At 42.5% G+C, this 24554-nt stretch overlaps 1 long non-coding RNA gene across 2 annotated transcripts in view; it reads right to left on the minus strand.

The window, feature by feature from the left end:
* Positions 1-22479, minus strand: part of LOC105716352 (uncharacterized) — a 58864-nt gene extending 36385 nt beyond the window's left edge. The window contains exon 1 of one of the 2 annotated variants that reach the window (XR_010345495.1): positions 22367-22479. This is a non-coding gene — a long non-coding RNA (uncharacterized LOC105716352). Of the gene's footprint in view, positions 1-14876; positions 15134-22366 lie in introns of those variants that run through there. The other variant, XR_010345496.1, reaches the window with a different exon arrangement.
* Between the last annotated feature and the right edge of the window lie 2075 nt (positions 22480-24554).

Here is a 24554-nt window from a genome sequence, read left to right on the forward strand (position 1 = left end):
CGAAGAAGCTGAAAGACACAAGAGAGAAGACAGTATTCAGATCTCCCAAGGCAGTCAGGGGAAGCCATAGGTAAGCAACCAGAATGAGTAAGTCAGAGCCATGCCATAGGGAAGGTACTCTGGTAGAGTGAGATTAGGAAGAGGACGTGGAAAAAGCTGAGAGGAGCTGAGTCACCACAACAGGTGTGGCTGAGGGAAGAGTAGTTATTAAGACTGCCTGGGCCAGATGCTCACACCTGAAATTCCAACACTCTTCAAGGCTGAGGTGGGTGAGGTGGGTGGATCACCTAAGGCCAGGAGTTTGAGACCAGCATGGCCAACATTGTGAAACCCTGTGTCTACTAAAAATACAAAAATCAGCCGTGTATGGTGGTGCACGCTACACCCAGCTACTAAGGAGGCTGAGGCAGAAGAATTGATTGAATCTGGGAGGTTGAGGTTGCAGTGAGCCAAGATCATGCCACTGCACTCCATCCTGATTGACAGAGCGAGACTCTGTCTCAAAAAAATAAAAGAACTGCCTGGAACCCTACACCTCTTCTTCATTTTGACATGGCATTTCAACTTGCCCAGAGCCTATCAAGAAAACTGATTCTGGTTCCATGTGATTCCTGTTGCCTTTATATGAGGTATTTGAGTGGCATTCTGCTCCTTGCTACCCAGAAAAACCTAAAGAACCCACTTCTCCTATCATTTAATAATCTGCATTTCATTCTCTGCTTGTGCCTCCCCTTCTAGACAGAAAGCTCCCTGAGGGCAATTCTTTCTGTTATCATTCTGTATGCCTAGTACCAGGCACAGTGCCTGGATCATTGAGGTGGGGTTTCACTTGCTGTTGGAGTAGAAGGATGCATGGTTAATCAAAAGTCTTACAAGCCCATGTCCATGCTGTGGGTCTCACACAGAAACTTTCCAAAGACCACAAATTGACTTCTGTTACCTCTTCAGGACCAAATGCTAACAGCTAAAGGAAAAACACTTCCTGGTGTTTATGGCCTCCAAATTACCAGCTAAATATGCAGGTTTAGGAAGCTGATATCTGTGCAGAGATCTAAATCTCCCTGCTCAGCTGTGCACCTCTGCACCTAATTAAGGGTTAAAGAAGTGTTGTGTGGGTTTGTATAGAAATCAAAAGTACATGCAATTCTTCTGAAGGCTTGCTGATTACTCTTAGCGCATTGTGTTTTAATTTTGATCTCTGGAAAATATCAGGAACAAGGAAAGAACTTCCCACCCCCACCCCAGCAACCCCTGGCTCCATAGGAAAAACAGTATTGAAATAATACAAACATCTTGGATTGACTGTTTTTTAAAAGTAAGAAATTCGCCTCACCCTCCCGACAGGCCCGATGTCTGCACAGTTTGTCCGCCAAAAGAGTGGGATTTGGCAGCACTTCTTGTAAACTTCAACCACAGGAGGCCTCTGATTGAATTGAAATTGTTTCCTCCGGTCAGATTTTGTTGGTGGTACACCCCCTCAGGATGTGAATTCATCATGTTTGCTGTGGGGTGAGACTAGCGTGGTGGTTGGGGCATGTGAGGGTGAATGTGCGTGTGTTTGAGTGTGTGCAAGCACACATGAGCGCCTGTGTGTACACACGTGTACACACATTCATTTATTCCCTAGCGGCCATAATCAGGGCAGGGACACTACCCAAAAGAATCCTGGAAGGTTATATTCATTCTTATTCTATCTTGATTCTTTTTTTTTTCCTTATTATTTTACTATTTTGAAGCAAATATGTATAGCATATTCTGCTTCAGGAAATTGGATGTTTACATCTACATTTAGTGGAAATATGGATTTATTTATTTATTTCTATTTTTCAAATGCTGATATTAAGTTCAGGGTTACAAGCACAGGTTTGTTACATAGGGAAACTTGTGTCGTGGGGGTTTTGTACAGATTATTTCATTGCCCAAGTATGAAGCCTAGTATCCATTAGATATTTTTCCTGATCCTCTCTCTCCTCCCACCCTCCACTCTCTGACAGGCCCCAGTGTGTGTTGCTCCCTTCTTTCTGTCCATGTGTTCTCATCATTTAGCTCCTATTTATTTGTTTATTTATTTTTGTGATAGAGTTTTTGCTCTTGTTGCCCAGGCTGGAGTGCAATGGCGAGATCTCCGCTCACCTCAACCTCCACCTCCCGGGTTCAAGCGATTCTCCTCCCTCAGCCTCCTGAGTAGCTGGGATTACAGACATGCACCACCACACCCGGCTAATTTTGTACTTATAGTAGTACAAACATGGGTTTCTCCATGTTGGTCAGGCTGGTCTCAAACTCCCGACCTCAGGTGATCCCCCGGTCTCAGCCTCCCAAAGTGCTAGGATTACAGGTGTGAGTCACTGCGCCCAGCTTTAGCTCCCATTTATAAGTGAGAACATGCAGTATTTGGTTTTCTGTTTCTGTGTTGGTTTGCTATTATCCTCAATTTTTTTTTTAAGTGATAAGAATTTAATCCCCAAAAGCAAGGCAAGAAAACTGAAAATGCAAAAGGCAAAACTGGTATTTTTGACTTGGTTAATGACGGGATTTTCCACAAGTCATTAACCTGGCCTCCTTTGACAGTACACACATATTTCAAAACCTTTAAGGGGCCAGAACTATTCAGAGGTGCGAGGGCCATATCCTCTGTGTTTATGGAAATAGGAGGAGTGGGGAAGGGGAGCAGATTAGGGTTGTGATGAAATTCCACCATAGCCAGGAGCTGTGTAATCCCACGCTCACTCCTGTAATCCCAATGCTTTGGGAGGCTGAGGTACGGAAGATCACTTGAGGCCAGGAGTTCGAGACCAGCCTGAGTAACATAGTTAGACCCCCGCCCCAATCTCTACAAAAAGTTATTTGTTAAAAAATTATCTGGATGTGGTGGCACATGCATGTATTCCTAGCTACACTGGAAGCTGGATCAGGAGGATCGCTTGAGTTTAGGAGTCAGAGGCTGCAGTGAGCTATGATTGTGCCACTGCATTCCAGCCCAGACAACAGAGCAAGATCCTGTCTTTAAAAATGAAAAACCAGACCTGGACCAGTATCTCTGCTTGCTCTTCTTCAAGGGCTACCCTACCCTTCAGTTTCTTCCTGGGGAAACTGAAGCCCCATGAGGAGGTAGGAGGTAGAAGGTAGAGGTAGGGGCAGGGGGTGGTTTCTTCTTTCTGGTCACTAGATCTAGGACTTGACCTTCTACATTGAAAAATATGCCAGCCTAGGTGAATCCTCACGGTGTTCCCAACCCGGGCTTCTCACAAGTGTTCCCCAGGGTTAGAGCAGCATGCCAGAAAGTAATCGAAGCCAAGGATTAAATGTGGAGTATCTTCCAGTGCATCAGTTTTAGTCAATGGTACGTAAAGCATTATTTTTGTATTAAAACAAACATACATATTTTATAAAATATAAGGTCTATATACTTTTTTTAAAATAAAACACAGAAATATAAAAAAAAATCTCCTGCCTGCAGGGGACTGCTTTAAGCCATAAACATGACAACCCTGGAAGGCACAATCTCTCTCTTCTCTGCCACTGGAAAACTCGTGGAAAGATTTGAAAAGCGCTACCACATCCCACCCAGGACCATGGAGCATATTTTTCTCTTCCTATTTAGTTATAGAATTTTGTGGGTGAAAAAAACATGAGAGAACATCTTAACATCTGCTGTCACTTTACACATGAGAAAACAGAAGCCTGAGCAGCAGAGGCCTCGCTCACCTTGCCAATCCACGTAGACGTGTGTGATCCGGGCTTAGAGGATTTCAGTTTCTGAGAAAACTTGTGGGAGTAGAGGGGCCGCAAATACACGGCACCTCGGACATGCAGAGAAAATGTGTTTATTGTTTCCTCTGCACTTGATTTGATTTGGCCCCAGTGGCTAGGAAGTGAGAAAACAGTAACTAAATCTCCGTCTTAGCTTTAATTCAGTGCAATATGCTTAACCAGTTCGCTAGGTTAGTCTCTCCCTTTTTGCTTCTCCTCCCTCAGTCCTGCCCAGAAGACCGGCTTGTGTACTCAGCAGTCCCCTGAGCTGGTGGAGGCAGGGTGACCGGGCCCCAGGACTGGCCGGCTGTTCTCTGGACCAGCTGCACGGTGGCTGTTCCAAGGTCCGTCAGGGAATCATTGGCTTGAGTGGTTCCTGAGCATTCAGCTGGTGTCCGTTGCTAATATCCTGCAGCTGATAAACTTGCAGTCTATTCTTTCTTAGCCAGTCAGGGCACAGGGACTCTTCCCTGCTGAATCTGCCTCCCCTTGGCTTTTGTTGGCCACTGACTCCTCCAGGTTTCTGCCCCATTTTCCACTTGGCTTCCCAGTCCTACAGTTATTACTGTAAGACCTCCTCACCTCAGCTGGGCCTAGTGGCTCACACCTCCCAGCAGTTTGGGAGGTCGAGGTGGGCGGATCACAAGGTCAGGAGTTCAAGACCAGCCTGGCCACTATGGTGAAACCCCGTCTCTACTAAAAATGCAAAAAAAAAAAAAAAAAAAAAAAGCCAGGTGTGGTGGTGGGCGCCTGTAGTCTCAGCTACTCAGAGGCTGAGGCAGGAGAATCGTTTGAACCCAGGAGGCAAAGGTTGCAGTGAGCTGAGATAATGCCACTGCACTCCAGCCTGGGAGAGACTCCATCTCAAAAAAAAAAAAGACCCCCTCATCCTCCCACAGTAGGCCCCTTGGGGACTCACTGACTCCCAAGGGCAGCTCCAGGTGGACCCTCTCTCCATCTAACCACACTGCCCCACAGACTGAACTATGCTTAATGGTGGTACTGGGCCCCAGCAAAGTGAATTGTTCCCAAGTCCCAGATGAGAAGCGAGGAAAGAGACCCCAGATCTTGGTGGTCCCCAACTTTAACTTATCTATCCCTCAAAGACTGAAACATACAGAGGGGAGAAAGGAACACCCATCTTCACTCTTTTTCTTTTTTTTTTTTTTCTTTTTTGAGACAGAGTTTCGCTCTTGTTACCCAGGCTGGAGTGCAATGGTGCGATCTCGGCTCAATGCAACCTCTGCCTCCTAGGTTCAAGCAATTCTCCTGCCTCAGTCTCCCAAGTAGCTGGGACTACAGGCTTGCACCACCATGCCCAGCTAATTTCTGTATTTTTAGTAGAGACGGGGTTTCACCTTGTTGACCAGGATGGTCTCGATCTCTTGACCTCGTGATCCACCTGCCTCGGCCTCCCAAAGTGCTGGGATTATAGGCGTGAGCCACCGCGCCCGACCCATCTTCACTCTTTCTCTATTCCCTTCCTCCCTCTCCCCTTCTCCCCAAAACTGGCTCAAAGAGGCAACCTTTCTAATAATTTAACACTTTGGTCTTTTGAAGAGGCATTTAAACTGTGGGGCAATCTTCATAATCTGCTGGGAAAAGCTGGCTCTCCAGGGACTAATGAAGAGCCAAAGGAACCTAAAACAATCCCCCTTTCTTCTTGGTTTAAAGCCTGTTTGTTTGGACAGATGGACTCTCATTCTGCTGCCCGGGCTAGAGTGCAGTGGTGTGATTTCAGCTCACTGCAACCTCTGCCTCCTGGGTTCAGGTGATTCTCGTGCCTCAGCCTCCGAAGTAACTGGGATTGCAGGCACCTGCCACCATGCCCAGCTATTTTTATTTCCTGTATTTTTAATAGAGATAGGGTTTCATCATGTTGGCCAGGCTGGTCTCGAACTCCTGACCTCAGGTGATCCCCCCGCATCTTGGCCTCCCAAAGTGCTGGGATTACAGGCATGAGCCACTGCACCCAGTCAAGCTCATTGTTAAGGGCTCTCCCTATCTGCCCTTTTCACTTGATTCCTTAGGGGTGGGAAGCTATCAGATGGTAGGAGATGCAAAGAAGGGAATTCAAAAGCATTAACTGAATGTTTATAAAAGACATTATTCCTGCTACATAGATATGTTTATTATAGAGTTGAATGACCAAAGTGTAAATGATCTCTATAAATATATAATCCAAAAGCTTTTGTTTTAAAATGCTTCCCAATAATCAAAATAGCCCAGTATTTTCGATAACAACTTTTTCCTGCCTCTCTCTGTGCCACACTGTGTCATCTTAATAGAAGACTGGAGTATTTGGTAACTTCTCCTTCCTCCTAAATGGAAGAAGAGTCCTGGAAGTAAGTGACAGCTCTTGATCTCAGAAAGAAAGGGGATGAAGATGTCCCCAAATATCACCCCATCATTTGAAATTTAGAGAAGGTTGTCCTATGAGTAGCTTGACAGACCTGACCCACCTCAAACAGTGCCCCAGTGGGCAGCAGGGCCTCTGATGGAGGAGGTGAGTGTCTGGGAACCTTAGAATGTAATAAATGGTCTAATAGGTTTGTTAGGACACTACAGCGGCACAGAAGAGCAGGCCTTAGTCCTGCTGTGTAGCTCCATTTTTTTCAAAATAGGGAGAATAATATTTTGCAGCCAACAAAATCATGGGACAAAGTTGGTCAATGTTCTAAAAACAGAAATTGAATGATTGAATCACATCACAGAACTACTGTTCCATCTTAGATTTTAAAAAAACACACACAATAATTTGGTTTTAATTTTTGTCATTGTTGTTTGTTTTTTTTGAGACAGGGTCTCTGTCTCCTGGGCTGGAGTGCAGTGGCAATGACCACAGCCCACTGCAACCTCAAACTCCTGAGCTCAAGGGATTCTCCCACCTCAGCCTCCTGAGCAGCTAGGACTACAAGCATGCACAACCACAACCACACCCAGCTAATTTTTAAAATTTCTAGTAGAAATGAGGTCTCGCTGTGTTGCTCAGGCTAGTCTTGAACTCTTGGCCTCCAGCAATTCTCATGCCTTGGCCTCCCAAAGTGCAAGTGGTGGAATTACAGATGTGGGCCACCACACCCAGCCAAGGCAGAATGATTTGATAGGGCTGTTTTGTTTCTTTTTAATTATACTTTAAGTACTGGGATACATGTGCAGAATGTGCAGGTTTGTTACATAAGTATACACATACCATGGTGGTTTGCTGCACCCATCAATCTGTACATTAGATATTTTTGCTAATGTTATCCCTCCCCTAGCCCCCCATCACCTGAAAGGCCCAGTGTGTGATGTTCCCCTCCCTATGTCCATGTGTTCTCATTATTCAACTCCCACTTATGAGTGAGAATATGCAGTGTTTGGTTTTCTGTTCCTGTGTTAGTTTGCTGAGAATGATGGTTCCCAGCTTCGTCTATGTCCTTGCAAAGGACATAAACTCATCCTTTTTATGGCTGCATAGTATTCCATGGTGTATATGTGCCACATTTTCTTTATCCAGTCTATCATTGATGAGCATTTGGGCTGGTTCCAAATCTTTGCTATTATGAATAGTGCTGCAATAAACATACGTGTGCATGTGTCTTTATAGTAGAATGATTTATAATCCTTTGGGTATATACCCAGTAATGGGATTGCTGAGTCAAATGATATTTCTGGTTCTAGATCTTTGAGGAATTGCCACACTGTCTTCCACAATGGTTGAACTAATTTACACTTCCACCAACAGTGTAAAAGCGTTCCTATTTCTCCACATCCTTGCCAGCATCTGTTTCCTGGCTTTTTAATGATCTTCATTCTAACTACTGAGACATGTTATCTCATTGTGGTTTTGATTTGCATTTCTCTAATGACCAGCAATGATGAGCTTTTTTTCGTTTTTTGGCCACATAAATGTCTTCTTTTGAGAAGTGTCTGTTCATATCATTCATCTACTTTTTGATGAGTTGTTTTTTTCTTGTAAATTTGTTTAAGTTCTTTATAGATTCTGGATATTACTTATCCCTTTGTCAGATGGATAGATTGCAAAAATTTTCTCCCATTCCGTAGGTTCCTGTTCACTCTGATGATGGTTTCTTTTACTGCACAGAAGCTCTTTAGTTTAATTAGATCCCATTTGTCAATTTTGGCTTTTGTTGCCAATGCTTTTGGTGTTTTACTCATGAAGTGTTTGCCTATGACTATGTCCTGAATGGTATTGCCTAGGGTTTCTTCTAGGGTTAGATAAGGACTTTTATAAAGCAAGGACACTATTGACATCATTTGAAATGTCAGTCACCCAGGATTCAAGATTTCATAGAGTTTAACCAGGACATTCCACAACAGAACTTTGGTCACAAACCCCTCATTCCAGGATTTAGAATCATTTAACATTGTCTCAGGTGTGGTTTGAAAGAAGTCACCTGTTAGCCCTCCCCTCCCATGCACAGAATAGATGGGAGCATTCTTGATTCTTAATTTCACCTCCTATGCCCCCCAAACTCCAGCCTTCCTCCAGGGCAAAGAACGGGGAATCACTTTTTACAAGGGAGAGCTAGGGGAACTTTCTCATGATCATTTTTCTTTGATTAGAGGAGGTTTGGCCAAGTGAATCTCAAACTTGCATTTCTCATCCCATTTGTTAGGTTTTCAAGAGACCTTTTAGGCCTAGCATCTGAAACTTGCCACTCAAGGGATACGAACCTGTTTTATTGCAACATCCCACTTTTTTTTTTTTTACATTCCACACTCATGCTTATTTATCCACTTTTATTTAATTTTGAACTGAGTAACTGTAATCAAAGACTGTTCCAATTATACAGCTAAACTTTCTCTTAGATCCATAGAATTTTATGTACAAAACAGAAAAAGAAAAAAATTTAACCTGAATGTTAGTTTCCTAAAACAACATATTATAAAAGGGAAATCAATTAGGAGGTTATTAAGAAAAGATTTTCTTGTATAAATGTTGTAATTTGTTATCATTAGTTTCTATATCATTCTTTCAGTGTACTTTTCTTGTCTTGTTTTAATGTCTATTTTATGGAAAGTTGAACAGTTAAATGCATCTTTCAAAGACTAAAGTTACTCTGAAATGTTTATATTATTGTAAATGGATTTTGGTACTTTAATATGAACTCTGTGCTTTTGAATAGTCAGTGGTACTATTAAAACATTGTGGGGTTTTAGTTTGCCTACATTCAAGTGGTTATTCTTGCTCAAAATTTCAGATAAAGACATAAATGATAGTGGAAATTGAGAGCAAAACACAAAACATCTTCATGTAGATTTTATTATTATCACTAAGCAGAAAACCTGGGGCAGGATTTCTTTTTTTTTTTTTTGACAGTCTTGCTCCGTCACCCAGGCTAAACTGTATTATTGTCTGCAGCCTCGACCTCCCACATAAGGGAGGGCTCAAGCGATCCTCCCACCTCAGCCTTCTGAGTAGCCGGGACTACGGTGTGTATCACCATGCTTGGCTAATTTTTGTATTTTTTTGTACAGATGGGATTTCGCCATGTTGCCCCAGCTTCAACCTCCCAAAGTGCTGGGATTACAGGCATGAACCACCATGCCTGGCCTGGGATTTTTTTAAGTGCAATCCTACATGAATCTTCTGACTAAATTTTAAAATGTCTCAAAACTTTGCAAGTGACCATAAAACTCAGGTGGTACCAGCACACGTTCCATCATGAATTACATGGGGTGACTACAACTGAACCAAAATGATACAAAGCACGGCTCTCATCATGACAAAAAAATTTAAGTACAAAAATTGCACTAATAATTTATTTCCAAATATTGCTGCTAGACTGTAATAACACCATCCCATCTTCCTTTTCTTTTTCCTCTTGGACAAAGGACCATAAACAAATAGGTACTGGGTTTTTCTGTGTGTGTATTTTCATATGGGCAGCAAGATGCTGGGATAAAGCAGTAGTCAGTGCAGGCACAAAACTCAAAGGGAACCAGGACAAGCAGAAGTAGCAGAGGCCCTTCTCTGCCAAATCCTGTCAATAATGTATGGGCTGTCAGCGGTTCATCACTGAGCAAGCCCCTCTCTCTCCTTGGGTAGGCTCCTTTCCCAGTGGACAGTCAGGCCAGCTGTCTAGGCAGCAGGAATAGCCCTCCTTTCCCAAGCCCAGACCTGTGGGAAAATCTTCACTGGCCAGTAATTGATTCCACCCTGCCAGCTCCATTACTCTAGGCTACAGTCACACTGGCAGCAAGCTGGGGAAGGGAGCCTGCTGAGGGCTGAGGGGTGGGAGCAAAGGCCCTCGAGGAGGAGGGGGCTGCAATTAACACTAATCTGAAAATTGGCCTCTGACAGCAAAGCCCAGCACCTGACAGCTAATTACTTGTGTCAGACTGATGTGCACTTCATATGGAAAGGTTATTTATCAGAGACCAGGGTTTTCTCTCCCCTCCCCTCTTTTTTTTCTGTTTGTCTTGCTGAAAACAGTGGGGAATTGTTCCTGGTTGCTTAGATCCTGGAAACCCTGAAAGTTCTCATACTTCACTTAACTGAAAGGCTCCTAAAGAACCTGTCTAAGATCTGATGCATGAGGGCTGTGCTGCTCACCTGTGCTGGAGACCAGAGAAAAATGCAGGTATCCAAGCGAGTGGGCCTCATTTCCTTTTGTAAATGGAACCAAAGTGATGGAGACACATGCAACTCAAATAATCAGTGTAGAGATTGAGCTGAGACTGTGCCACTGCACTCCAGCAGCCTGGGAGACTGAGCAAGACTCCGTCTCAAAAAAAAAAAAAAAACGATTAAAAACTGTATTAAGAAAAATCCAAATAGTGTGTGGATAATAAATTCCAGAGGGATCAGACCAATTTCATTGATCTAATTTTCAAAAAGCCAATCCATAGTGGGGAAGATAAGTAAATGGCATGGCTTAGTTTGCAAATGAAATTGAAAGTCTGTTGCCTTTCATCATTTTAATATATTTTCTCTAATCCTCATATCGTTATATTGTCTGTGTGACACACACAGTTATATTGTCTTTATGTTGGTGATGTCATCTGTCTTGCCAAAAATTAAAGTGGTTATCAGTGAGAGAGAGGAATTTACATGGGACTTTCTCCTTCTACCTTAGACTTTCCATTGACAAAATTTTTTGAGCACCAAATATTTCATTCCAGGCAGTCTTCCAGGTCCTAAGCATATGAAATAAACCTATTTCTTGATCTTTGGAGGCTTAAGGCTTGGAGAAGAACACAGATAAGTAAGGAAATTACAATATAGCATGATACACTTTAGCTAAAGGGTGAAATACACAATTCGGAAGCACCTAAAACTGGACCTAACCTAAATGTGTGTGGTACAGAGCGGGGCCTCTGGGTTGAGCTCTGAAGAATACACAGGAGTCAGGCAAGCAGAGCAGGGAGTGTGTATCAATGGAGGATAAAGATAAAGGAAATGTCATGTACACAAAACCTGACATGAGAGAGAATTCAGCAGGGTTGAAGCCTAGAGCAGACATGACCCAGATGAGGCTGATAATTAAGGCACATGGTTAATTTGTCCCAAGATTTTCCAAGCAGAAATTATAAGGCTTGTAGTTTAATGAACTTTTCACTGTTTGTTCTTGCTGTCCTTTCATCCGAACTGACCCCTAGCTCAGGTACCTAAGTATTGGACAAGACCATGCCAGAGAAAACCCAGTGCCATTGAGAAGCAACAAGGCTTATTGGCTATTAGAGCAGAAATCAGAAGACCTGGGAGACTGGACAGCTACAGGGTTTTTGTATGTTTGTTGTCGTTGTTTGTCCACCAAGCACCCATGTTTCTAACGGGACTCTCTCCCCTACCCCATGAGAGTATGGGTTTTTGTAAGAGTTCGTTTATTTACCCAACAAAGGTTTTGAGTGTGTTCTCTGTGCCAGGTAACAGGAGGCACCAAAAATACTGAAATGAACTAGGCAGGTATGGGCCCTGTCCTCAAACAGCTACTACATACTAAGAAGACAAACATAAAACAGATAGTTACCTTACAAACACATTGGTGACACTTTCGGTAAGAGCTAAAAAAGTAAGAACTACATTGTCAAAAATAATCATCTGCATGAAACTATTATGAAAACTCTGTATACAAACTAAAAGAAAAGATATTGTCATTAAGATAACTATGATACAAAGTAATGGGGGAAAGACAGAGGAAAGAAAGGCACATCAGTCAAGTTCTTGCCATGTGTCTGCACTAGGATAATGCCCATGTGTACTGTGTCACGGCGTTTCATAACAAACTTATGAGGGTGTTCTTACTTCCTCGACTTTGCAAAGCAAGTTACTGAGATTCTTCTAAAGAGCTAAATAACTTGCTCAAGGCCGGCCAGCTGGTAAAGGAGGAAACGGCAAGGCTGGGCCAAACTTGGCAGCTTCCCTCCATCCCTCCCAACTGATAATGTCACCCCGTCAACCCCAGTGGACTTCATTCTTCAGGACTGGGGAACTAGTTCACTCCCAGGCAAGGCACCATATCTAGCACCAGAGCAAAACTGACTGGTATGTTCTGTGGCTCCTGCAGGCTGCCTTTTAATTTAGTAAAAATTTATCAACTTGCATCATCTTGGGACAAATATTTATCCTTTTTCCTGGGTACCAGTTTTCATAGGACCCAGTAGACATAAGGACACAAATGTAATTTCTATCCCAGTCTTTCTACTGCATCTACCACCTAGGAAGTCAGGCCCTTTAAGAAGTGTGGCATTAAATCTAAAACAACTCATCAAACTTACAGTTTTGAAAGACAGAAAACTTGCTAACAAAGCAGAAGGGCAGGCTATTTATTGTTTCTGAAAACAGGAAATCAGAGGAACAGACCAAAAAGAAAAGTGAGCTTGCAAACAGGTGTCCTATCACGCAAGCATTGCAGGCATACTGCATACTTGTTGCTTTCAGATGGGCCTCGAATGGCAGAATTATTGCTGTACAGTCAGTATGCCGTTATTATTTAGGAAGCATTATGGTTTCAGTAGTCATGACCAAGTCTCTGGGTACCAGCAGGAAATAACTCTACTTTAAATAAGTGATGAGCAGAGAGAAGCAGTAATCTAGCTCAGACAAAACACCTGAAGAAAGAAAGCAACTTCACACTCTGTGATGCCCAACAGTCCCCAGTACTGAAGTTTTCTCACAGCGCCAAGCCCATAGCTCCAACTCAAGTGACCCCTGAACTGGTGCTCTTGTCAAGACCATGTCAGCAGCAGCTTCTGGAAACCGCAGGCACTGTGATCTCTGTCCATAACAGATCATTATGTTTGGGCTTTCTAATCACCCACTTGGAGGACAGAAATGGAACACTAACCAGAGTGCCCAGGCTAAGGCCTGCACTTGGCCCTCTGCTCCTACTTGGAGGCCGCCTCCCCACAAAGGGTTTTTTTAGGAACTTCAATGGAAACAGATAGTCTCTTGGCCCCAAGTGAGGTCTCCATTCCATAGCTCCTGCTGTCTGTTTAGCATGAAACCCAAGCATGTGACACATTCACACCCTTTTGTATTTTCTAAATGCTTCCTTGGTCGTGACTGAAAATGCTTAAACCTTATCAAAGGCCTATTTTTCCTTCATCTGTCTGTTATTAAACATATGTTTATTTTTAGCTAAGTAAAAGGAAACAAAACACCTCTAGTACCAAGAATGAATATGAGTTTTTAAGCTCTGACTTGGTTTTTGAAATGATTTCATATCAATTTGTTTATAAAGTGCAAAATGGTATGATTTCTGAATAAAGGACAGTCTATACCATCTGTTTTATAAACAAAACATTCCTGTTTTGGTCTTCTCAGAAGTACTTATTTTTTCATAAGAAATAATGCCTAACACCAGCTTCTTTAGCGTGGAGTTTCTTGCAAGCCAGCCCATGGAATGGCCAAGAGCATGGAATGCCAATATGCCCACCTGGCTCCCACCACCAATTTCCATTCCCCTCCGCTTACCACATATCACAAAACCATATGTTTGCCCAGGACCCCAAAATATTTCTGCATGAGGGGTTCCCCATACAGCCCTCTGGATTGCTGGAAATCAGCCATCGCTCTCAATGCTTCCGAAGTCCCTGGCCACCATCAGAGTGCACCTCTGAGCCGAGTGACACCTGCTCTCTGCCTGTCTGGATGGGTAGAACCCTGCTGTGAGATCATTGGCATGGTGGAAGACCCCCAGAAAACTCCCTTCACCAAATGCTAGGCAGGTGGACACCATGGCCACAGCTCCAGGGCCCACTCGGAGCACCATATTCAAAATCATCATCATCCAAAAAAAACAAAAAGAGTATTTTGGCAGCCCAAAACATAAACTCCCATCAAGCTTAAAAGAGAATTATTATAGAGACAGGTTTTATTTCAATTCTCTTTTGGCCATATTCTGATCTCTATGGGGCTTATTTGGCAGCCATTGACAACATGCAAATTGTTTCACCTGGAACTGCCTTTCTTAAACTAAATTCATTGCACCAAGAAGCTAATTTACAGATCAACATTTTCTTAAGCATGAAGATGGCTTTAAAACAGTAACGATCGCTTTGGCTGATATGGTACTTATTCCAACAAAGAGAAGTGCACATCTTTCATAATCATTATCTGGCACTAACTGGTATGCAAATTCCCCCTCCCACCCCCAGAGTACAAGGAGTCGCATGCTGCACAGCTGTGAGTCATCAGACATTAATGTAGACTTAATTTGAACTGGTGCTGGAGGTAGTGGGCACAACTCGAATTAGACATGTGGTGGGCGTTTAACCACAATATTACCAATTCCCATTCTGACATCTGACAGTCCTTAATAATTAACTGCATGTAAATGGTCAAGCCTTCCCTCCCTGTTGGACCAGTCTCCAGCTATACCAGTCTCTGCATTGTAATTGCTAGTTGGGGCTGTCAGTTGCACTTGAGACAAATCACAGGCAAGAGATCAGACAGCTTCAGGAGCCCTGCGTTCTCTGATCTATCTGCCTTTTAATCGCACTGGAAGGCCTTCCCAGCAGCTTCCATATGCTTCCTCTTTAGAAAGATATAATATTCTCTCTGGATAAGAGGGAAATTTGTCGTGCTTTGAGGCTTAATTGCAGGTTTTTGTGATAGGACTTGCTGGCATCTCTAGAATACACCAGGCAGGCATGTTGCCCTAAACTCTCACCTTACTTCTCCACTTCCGAATTCTCATCTTTATCTAACTTCTCTTCCCTCTCCTTCGAAACTGTCTTATTCAGATGTGAGCTCCAGAGTCACAGGGCTTCTTTTGAGTCTTCCATTGAACAATGGTTGGAGTGCTCTGAAAATCAAAGGAAAACATCACAGGGCAGAGGTGATCAAACCCAGAACGATAAACCCATTATCGCTTGAAAAAATGATACCACATTCAAACTTGGAAGCCTGTGAGCAAAACATTATGCTGTTTCTGCTCAGCCAAGCTAAAATCCTAAAGCTGGGTTTTTCTTTCTTGGACAACACAAAGATTCAATTAATTATGCAGGAATGTATGATTGTTCACAGAAAGATCATGATACCTATTTGTCAAGGAAACCTCGATGGGTGAGGGGTGCAGCCCACATACTGTGGCCCATATTCCACATAGGAACTAATGACACAATGACACCTACGATCGACATTTATGTAATGGTATAGAAACAGAAGTGGCTTTTACTTTTGTATTACGGAGTAAAATCAGACATTTACTAAACAAACACATGCCATAAAACTGATCATAGAATTTGTAAAACAAGTAAAAACATGACGTTTTCAGTGTTATGAAGTTCTTTGATACGCCATTTAAGAACAGTTGATGTGGCGATTATGCAGTTTGCTCTCTTTTTAGTAAAATAGAACCCCTAGAAACTGGTTCTAAATAGTATTTTATTACTCTAGTTGGATGCTCTTCAAAACATTAAATATGAACTTGTTTTGTAAGAATCTAAAATTCAGGCTGGATATGTCACCTTAGGCTACAGCAGGAAGGTTTTATGGTGGAGCGGGAGGATCTCTCACTCCAGCTGCTAGGAAACAGAGAAACAAGCCTGATATTATGTGTTAAACAGTAAGTAAGTAAACAATTAACGGGGCTGTCAGGCTCTGTGTTCTTAATCCTGGATTCACCCCACAGACTGAGAAGGCACCCTCAGAGTATCAGCCCAGCTATAACCTAATGGAATAAAAATGAGCTAAAAGGGAACAGAAGCGAGAAACAAATGCATTAAAGAGAGAGAGAGAAAAAAGAAAGCAAAGTTCTCTAAGAATCATCATGTATATTTGTACACAGATACACAAAGCAAACAGATGTGAGGGCCCTCGGAATTTAATATATGGCTGTGTCCTGGTCATTTCTCTATCACAGAAAAAAAGAAAAAGCCCTTTCAAAGCCCTAGTCTGAAGGAAGAGCTAACATCAAACAGCCTCAGAATAACCAGGAGATTAAAGCCTGACGCTATTCAACTTCCTGCCTTGTAACTAACTAATCTCCTTAGAGATGGAAGAAGATGAGGGGCCGCCATTGAATCAGAAAAGCTTTCCAGATCAGAAGCAGCAGCATGGTGTATTAGAAGGAGCACAGGACCAGGAGTAAGAGGACTAGTACTGCTGCCCCTGCTAGTCAGCCCCCCAGAATCCTGTGCAGCCCACACAGGTCCCCTCTCTAGAGTTGGTGGCCATCTTCCCACAGGGCTCCCCTGCTCAGCACGCCTGACACAGTGAGTGCAGGGGAAAGGATTTCTGGCAGAGGAGAAACTCGGCACCATTTCAAAGGCTACTTGCAGCCAGCTCCTCCCGACCTCTTATGAAGCCAAGGGCACCTCCAACATTTGCGTGACTCTCGACTGTTCCCTAGACTCCATCTTTAACTGCTAGTTTCTAAGCATTCCCGGGTCCTGCCAGCTCTCGGGTCTGGCTCTCCTATTGTTCCATTCCCAGCCTAGCCTTGGCAGTCCCTGGTCCTGGCCTCAGATATCCGCCATAATTCAGGGACCTGGCATGGCAACAGCACTTTAACTAAAAACCTAAAAGTATTTTGGAAAATGACTGTGAGCAAATACAAGTGGGTAAAGCCACTTCCACAAACCAGTAATGCTGACCAACAGACACAGGCCTCTGTTATTTGGTGAAACTTAGAGAAACTTAGAAGAAAATTTTAATACTGCTCCTGCCCACCACCCCCTCCACAAAAAGTCAGATCTGTTTGTCAGTCTTACATTCATAACCAACTTATGAAACTGGGGATATTATTAATATTTCAAAAATGAAGTATCTCAAATACTCGCCTTGCAGTACCCTCAAATACTCACTACATCACAAAAAGCAAACTACAATATTATAATGTACTCAAAGCCACCCAAAAGGTACTGATCCACCCAGTGGAAAAATACTGATGAGTTCTAAAATCAAATATGTCATTAAAATCCAGAGACTAATATTCCAAGGTAACGTACTGTTGAAACAGAACCATAAGAATAATTATATTCTGCCATGTATATACATATATACATATACATATACATATATACTCTGTCTCAAAAAAGTGTATATATATACATATATACATATATATGTCTCAAAAAAAGTGTATATATATACATATATATGTATATATACACGTATATGTACACTTTTTTTTTTGAGACGGAGTCTGGCTCTGTCATCCAGACTGAAGTACAGTGGCATGATCTCGGCTCACTGCAAGCTCTGCCTGCTGGGCTCAAGCCGCTCTGCCTGCTGGGCTCAAGCCGCTCTGCCTGCTGGGCTCAAGCCACCCTCCCACCTCAGACTCCAAGTAGCTGGGACTGCAGGCATGTGCCACCACACCTGGCTAATTTTTAGTATTTTTTGTAGACATGGGGTTTCAGCATGTTGCTCAGGCTAGTTTCAAACTCTGAGTTCAAGCAATCCACCTGCCTAAGCCTCCCAAAGTGTTGGGATTACAGGTGTGAGCCACTGTGCCTGGCCCTGTATATTTTATAGTTAAAATATCCTGACCTCTCTGTCTCCTCTCCATCCCCCAACTGATTTCTATGCAAAGTCATAATCTTTTTTTATTTCTTTTATTTTTTTAGACAGAGTCCCTGTCACCCAGGCTGGAGTACAGTGGCACTATCTCGGCCCACTGCAACCTCTACCTCCCAGGTTCAAGTGATTCTCCTGCCTCATAGCTGGGATTACAGGCATCTGCCACCATGCCTGGCTAATTTTTTGTATTTTTAGTAGAGATGGGGTTTCACCATGTTGGCCAGACTGGTCTTGAACTCCTGACCTCAGGTGATCTACCCTCTTCGGCCTCCCAGAGTGCTGGGATTACAGGCATGAGCCACTATGCCTGGCCTTCATAATCTTATTTCTGTTTGTTGTTTCTCAAAAAACAGGCGATCACTTGAACAATAACATGAAGATTGCAAATATTCATCAAACAGAATTTAGCACAAGGAATTTAGCACAACGAATGCCTGTTGGATGATGAATAGATGAATAAATGAATTAATGAATGAGCAGACAAATGAATGAAAACTCAACTCTCATGATTGCTGCTGAAAAAATTCAGAACCAGAATCTGATCTATTATTTTTTTAACATCTGGTCATTCAGAAGAATTGCCTCAGCGTAAAGTGGCATTTAAATGATACTCCAGAAATATTTTAAAAGCGAGCAGAAACATGATTCAGGTTCATTTTAAAAGTCAAACTAGTTCGACCAGGTTAGCGCTTTTCCTCCTGTGCACTTGACTCCTGCAGTCTTGGCGCTGGAAGTGATTAAGAGGTGTGAACCATCCCACCGGAGCTGCTGTTTGTTCACAGTGATGACCCTGGAGGCCGCCAGGCTGTTTCTCTAGGCAACCAAACTTACAAAGAACTCAAGGAGGCAAACTCTTGATTACATTGTAATGCTTTCAGAAGCAACATAAGGCTTCTCTTGAAAATGTCTTTGGTGCTCTATTTTTTTTTTTAAATTAAAACTTAAAGAGTCCATGGCTCCAAGTAGAAACAATGGAGGGGACCTCCCACCTCACTGGAGTCATTTACAGACCCAAGAAAGAAAGGCAGGGGGCAGCATTCTGAGCATTTATTCATTTTATTAGACACCTGGGACCACGGAAGAGGCAGATCAGTGAGAATGCACATGGGACCCACTTTTCCTCAGTTCCCCCGATTCCTCAGCTTGCTGCTCTGTTTATGCCTTCCATGTCATGAACAATTAGATTTCACTTCTAACACTTTCTTCCCACAGCATCAAATATGTCTTGTTTTGTTTTTCACCTTTTTTTTCTTTAGATTCAAAAGTTTCTCTCAATACACTGATAAAAACAACAGCGCAGTGGGGCACGGTGGCTCATGCCTGTAATCCCAGCACCTTGGGAGGCCAAGGCAGGTGGATCACCTGAGGTTGGGAGTTTGAGACCAGCCTAACCAACATGGAGAAACCCTGTCTCTACTAAAAATACAAAATTAGCCAGATACGGTGGTGCACGCCTGTGATCCCAGCTACTTGGGAGGCTGTCAGGAGAATCGCTTGAACCCGGGAGGTGGAGGTTGCAGTGAGCCGAGATCACACCATTGCACTCCAGCCTGGGCAACAAGAGTGAAATTTTGTCTCAAAAACAAAACAAAACAAAACAAAAAACCCAGCACAAATACTAGCTGCATAAATATATATACAGTTAAGATTTTACCTTAACACAATATACCTTCTAAATTGTACAAGGAGCACCTTTTGGCTACAAGTAGATCACATTACCACATTGTGCCCCTAGCAGAGAGAGGGGCAAAAACTCTAAGAGCTGGTTTGGAATCCCACCTCTAGGACTGACTGTGTGATCTTAGGTGTTATTTAATTATGCCTTTGTTTCTTCATCAATAACATACAGATAATACCTATGTGAAAGGGCTTATAACTATTAAATGAATAATGTAAAAGAGGAGCAGAGAATAATACTGATATATGAGAGGCATTTAATTAATACTACTAACATACTACTATAAGCCAACTACAGACCTTGAAAAGTATCAAGCAAATATAAGACACTATTAATGACTGTATGCTTAGGTTTGAGGAGCAAGCAGTGTAAAGAGTTGCCATTCTGAATTTTAAAACATACACACAAATAATAACATAGAGTTATGCAAATAGATTGATGAAACACAATAGTCCAGAAATAATCCAAAAAGGAAAGTATTTTCAAGAAATATTTGTTGGAACAGATGAAAATCAATATGAGGAAAAATAAATTTTGATTCCTCTTTTATTTCATATACAAAAATTAATTCAAGATGGGTCCGGGTGCGGTGGCTCACGCCTATAATCCCAGAGCTTCGGGAGGCCGAGGCGGGTGGACCACGAGGTCAGGAGTTCAAGACTAGCCTGACCAAGATGGTGAAACTCCGTCTCTATTAAAAATACAAAAAATTAGCTGAGCGTGGTGGCGTGCACCTGTAATCCCAGCTACTTAGGAGGCTAAGGCAGGAGAATCTCTTGAAACTGGGAGACAGGTTGCAGAGCTAAGACCGTGCCATTGCATGCCAGCTTGGGCAACAGAGCAAGACTCCATCTCAAAAAAAAATTAATTCAAGATGGATCATACACCTAAATATAAATCCAAGAACTGTGAAGCATCCAGAAGAAAACATACACTATCTTTACAACCTTGAGGTAGACAAAGGTTATTTTAGGCTAGATACAAAAAAAAACACTAACCAAAAAAAAAAAAATTATGCCAGACTACAATAAAATTAAAATTTTTTGCGGGCCACATATGGTGGCTCACCCCTATAATCCCAGCACTTTGGGAGGCCAAGGTGGGAGGATGGCTTGAGGCCAGGAATTCCAGAGCAGTCTTGGCAACATAGCAAAACTCCATCTCTACAAAAAGTTTAAAAATTAGCAGAGTGTAATGGTGCACACCTATAGCCCCAGCTACTTGGGAAGCTGAGATGGGAGGATCACTTGAGCCCAAGAGTTCAAGACTGCAGAGAGTAATGATGGCTCTACTGTACCCTAGCCTGGGTGACAGAGGGAGATGCCAACTCAGAAGATATGAACATATGTATACAAATGTAAAACATGTGTTCACTAAAAGACACCTTTTTTTTTTGTATTTTTAGTAGAAACGGGGTTTCTCCATGTTGGTCAGGCTGGTCTCGAACTCTCAGCCTCAGATGATCCAACCGCCTTGGCCTCCCAAAGTGCTGGGATTACAGGTATGAGCCTGTTTCCCAGTTTTTGTTTTTTGAGACAGAGTCTCGCTCTGTCACCCAGGATGGAGTTCAGTAGCGCGATCTCGGCTCACTGCAACCTCAACCTCCCAAGTTCAAGTGACTCTCTGTCCTCAGCCTCCAGAGTAGCTGGGACTACAGGCATGTGCCACCACACCTGCTAATTTTTTGTATTTTTTTTTTTTTTTTTAGTAGAGATCGGGTTTCACTGTGTTAGCCAGGATGGTCTTGATCTCCTGACCTCAAAAGGCACCATTAAGAAAATGAACCCACAAACCACAGAGTAGCAAAGGTAACTACACACATAAACCTAATTTTAAAATTATATCTAGAATATATAATAAGCACAGTGGCTCACACCTTTAATCCCAGCTATTTGGGAGGCCAAGGCAGGAAGATTGCTTGAGGGCAGGAGTTCAACACCAGCCTGGGAACATAAAGAGATTCTGTCTTTATTTAAAAAAAAAATATATATATATATATATATAAACTCCTACCCATTATCAATAAGAAGGCAAATAGCACTTCAAAAAATGGACAAAAGACTTGAATAAACACTTCACAAAATAAGAAATATGATTGGCCAAGAAGCAGCTGCAAAAGTGCACAACATCAATATTATCAGGGAGTTGCAAATTACAACCTCAGTGATATACCATTTCACTCCCTTGAATGGCTAAACCAAAAAAGACTGACAACCCTACCCTACCTGTGGTCAAAGACGCAGGATACCTGAAACTCTCATACATTCTAGTGGGAATGCAAAATGTTACAACCACTTTGAAGAACCGTCTGGAAGTTTCTTATGATGGTAGACTTACACTGATCCTATGAACTACCAATTTCACTCTTAGATATTTACCCAAGAGAAATGAAAACATATGTCCTCCCCACTCCAGAGACCCTTATTTATGGTAGGCAAATATTAATCAATCCAAATGACTATCACCAGGAAATAAACAAAAGAATGGATAAATTGTGATACATTCATATAATGGAATATTACTCACAAAAAAGCAAATTACTGATACAGACACCAATGTGGCTGAATCTCAAAAACATCACGTGAAGGGGAAGACTACCTATCATCCAATTCCATTTACATGAAACCCAAGAACAGGCAAAACTAATCTACAGCGATAGAATTCAGAAAGCCAGTTGTTTTGTTGGGGATGGGAAATGGGGAAGGCTAGAAAGGAGCACAATGGAACCTTCTGCAATAATGGAAATATTCTATATCTTATTTTGGATGGTGGTCACATGAATGTATACAATTGTCAAAACTCATCAAATTGAGTGGCCGGGTGCAGTGGCTCATGCCAATAATCCCAGAACTTTGGGAGGCCAAGGCTGGTCAGGGGTTCGAGACCAGTCTGGCAAACGTGGTGAAAGCCCACTACTGCTAAAAATACAAAAATTAGCCAGGTGTGATGGCACGCACCTGTAATCCTAGCTACTTGGGAGACTGAAGCTGGAGAATTGCTGGAACCTGGAAGGACAGAGGTTGCAGTAAGCCGAGATCGCGCCACTGTACTCCAGCCTGGGCAGCAGAGCAAGACTCTGTCTCAAAAAAAAGCAAAAATCAAAACAAAAAAATCATCAAACTGAGATACGGTAACATATGTTAATTATGTCTTAACAGAACATATGCACACACAAGGCTAGGTGACTCCATCTCTTCCCTTACAACATCTGTCATAGAGTTGAGGATAAAAGATATTGCCCCACTGAGATTATTAGAGAAACTAAATTATAAGGTATTTGTGGAGTCTCATTCGTTCAAACAGCATGTGGCATGACACACGACAAAATGTCTCCCGTGAAGCCTGTAAACTTCGTAACTGGGATTAGGCTTTTATAAAGAACCTCTTTTGGCCTGCCTTCCTACCACTTCCAGTGGTTAGCAGGCGGCTGTGAAAGAGGCTGTTCTCCTCTGGCAAAAGAGCTCTGGGTTACTAAGTTCTTCCTCCTTGCCTTCTTCACCTTCACTATTTATTGTTTTGTCTTGTGTATCTGCTGCTGCCAGCCCAAGGCAGGCCCTTGTGCTCTCTACACTCCCCCGCCAGGGACTAGACCTCACTCATCACAGTAATGTTTTCATTACTGATCCTAGAGCCGCCACAATATGACTCATAACACAGCAAGCCTCCCCAGCAACACTCACATTCTTGATCCTGAAACCAGAAAGCAAAAATTCAAATTCTTTTTTCCCTCTCCGTTTTCTCTGTATGTTCGCTTTCTGTATCCGCATCCTAGGGCCATCGTGCTTTTTAATTTGTGATGTTCCAGTTGATAGTGACATTGGCCGAAACTTAAAAACCAGTCAACAGAAACCATTCCTGGCTCCTTGGGACAATGGATGGAGGGAAGTGTCCTGACAGTTCAAAATAACTCAGTGGGGTGCAGGGAGGGAGAAGCCAAGAGCAGTCCTTTATGTGGAGCATTGTTTCCATTTCTAAACCATTCTATCGTGTGTCCTCTTTTCACTCACAAATGGAATATTGTTCCCTTTCTTTCTGCCAACAGACCCAAACAGGAGTAGAGAGGGGCATTTAAGAAGCAGAGCAGGAAAAGCCTCGTTTTTTTTTTTTCAGTTAAACCCGTAGAAACTAGAGAGGGCAAAAGACCCGTTCAGTTACATTGTCCCTCCCTCATTTAGAACAGATTAAGTCGCATGGAGCAGATGGAGACAGTTTGCAAGGGACGAATTAACACTTAGTGTTCCCCCTACCCTTTTGCTTCTGTGCTTCCCATTCAGTAAAAACACTTAGTGCACGTGATTACAGGTAGAAAATAACCTAATTGACAATCAATCCTCTGGAAACATCACTCAGTGTTTGCACAGGTGCTATTGCCATTTCACCCCTAATTCCTTAAAATCAGTGGGGCCTTCCCACTTGGAGATGAAATTCACTTCTTGCCTTCTATATTGCAGTCTTTTAGAGAGGGAATCTTACCAGGTTTCTAGCCACCTGACTTCCAAAATGTCCACATCCAATTCATGTTTCAGCATCTAGATCGAGTATCACCTTGTTCAGGAATCCCCTGAGCACCTCTCTTTTCCACGCCCCTTGGAAGTTCTCTTGTTTTCTTTTCTCATTGTACCCGTGCTCTTCTCTCTGAAAGCACTCAGCATTTTTCACTTTGTCAGTCTCCTTTTCTTCCTGCAATTCTTAGCTGAAGAGCTCAGCTGACTTACTAGAAAAGTAGTTATCATCTCCTCTAGCAGACTGCCTAGAGAAGCAGTGCGATTTCATCACATTTTATATGTACTTCCATAAAGCAATGATTTCCTGTATTGTAGACACTCACTAGCTCCCCTGTCTCTGGGCTCCAGGAAGGCAGGAATGATGTCTCTACCTGTTTGATTACCCAGTATGAACCCTTACATATCATATGCAACACATATTACATACACATGTTCACTGAATTTAGCTATGTTGAGGTCACTGTGGACCTTCTTTGTATTTTTATTATTATTATGAAAGTGGAGAAGTCAGAAACAATTCTGCAATGAGTACAAGAGTGAGGAAGTATAAAGAAAGTAGCAGGGAACAACTCTTTTGAGCAATCTGATTATTAAAAAAGAAATAGAGGCTGGGTGCAATAGCTAACACCTGTAATCCCAG

This window comes from Aotus nancymaae, unplaced genomic scaffold (assembly GCF_030222135.1).
Source record: "Aotus nancymaae isolate 86718 unplaced genomic scaffold, 86718_ANA_hifiasm-v0.15.2.pri h1tg000036l, whole genome shotgun sequence".
Classification (NCBI taxonomy): Eukaryota; Metazoa; Chordata; class Mammalia; order Primates; family Aotidae; genus Aotus; species Aotus nancymaae.